The sequence below is a fragment of the Cynara cardunculus genome (assembly GCF_001531365.2).
Source record: "Cynara cardunculus var. scolymus isolate 2C chromosome LG 13, CcrdV1, whole genome shotgun sequence".
Lineage (NCBI taxonomy): Eukaryota > Viridiplantae > Streptophyta > Magnoliopsida > Asterales > Asteraceae > Cynara > Cynara cardunculus.
The window spans coordinates 33318476-33319834 of record NC_037540.1 but is presented as its reverse complement, the minus strand read 5'-3'; positions in this window follow the sequence as shown (position 1 = coordinate 33319834).

The window sequence follows — 1359 nt, the reverse complement described above, 5'->3', positions numbered from 1 at the left end:
TTTAAACTCCTCTCCTCTCTCTCTCCCTAAAACTCAAAGGTCACTTTGAGACCATCTTCATCCTCTACCTTTTCAGCCGAATTTCTCTTCTTCTCTTCATAAAATTAGCAAGGGTTTTGAAGCTACTACACTCCTTTCATCATCAATCAAGGTATCATCTTCATCTCCCTCTTTTTCTTGTAAATTTTGGGAGAAAACCCACTTTTTATGCATTCTTTATCTACTATCTTCTAACCTCCGAAAATTTTGAGTTTTAAGGAGAGATTACACACCAAAAACATGTAAAAATGTTCATATTATGGTGATAATCTATGACCCAAACATTAGAACTCAAGAAGATAGGTAGAATCATGATTTTATGTGAGTTTGTTTCTTAAAAATGCCATTTTTAGATGCTGACAGATTATGTGCATGTGCACAAATCGTCTATATCTTGTAAATGGCATGTTCAAATGTTATGAGATTTCTTCTAAAAGTTTATTTATTGAGTTGGGGTTGTAATCCAATTGGTCTCACTCAAAAATATTGAGTTTTGACCCCCCAAATACTCAAAACATTATATATGTGCATCTGAGAGTTTTTCAGTAGGTAAACCCTACTTTAAACAGCCATAACTCTCATAATCATTCACAATCGTTGATTTTTCTTCTGGATGTTATTTTAATGAGTTACCTTTCAAATGCCACCGATTTCATTCAATATTGTGGTGATTTGAGGTTTTAACTACTCAAAACAAAGTGAACATGCAATCTGTCCGAATCTGACAGATTTGTATATGTACATTCCAATGATCATATCTCTTTCAAAACTCGATGAAAAAGGATGATTCTTCTTTTGAGAGTTAACTATATGGGTTATATCTTGCATGCAAGTGGAATCACATGAAATTATGGAGTTTTGATCTCCAAACACCTAAAACTCTATAGGTGTGCAAACTGTGAAACCACCACCAGTAGGTAACTCCTACTTTGTATGCTAATATCTCTCTACTTATTTGTTCTTAGTGTATTATTCTTCTTCTAAAATGTTCTTTTATGAGTTAGGATTCATATGAATCCAGTTTCACTCAAAAATATGAAGTTTTGAGGTATTAATCAATTTAATTAAGTTAAGTGTGCAATCTGTCAACTAATGACGGATGTGTGCATGTAACTTTATGGTACCATATATTCCCCTTAATTCATCCAAAATGAGTGATTTTTGGTTTGAAAGTTTCTTATAAGTGTTAAGTTTATAATCCAACTTGAATTTCGGCAGAACACTTAGTAGAACTCTTTTAAGGAGTGTTTTACTATCATGGTGTAATCTGCCATATCAGTTGTGATAAGTTGTATTGCATAAATTATTTGAATCATTATT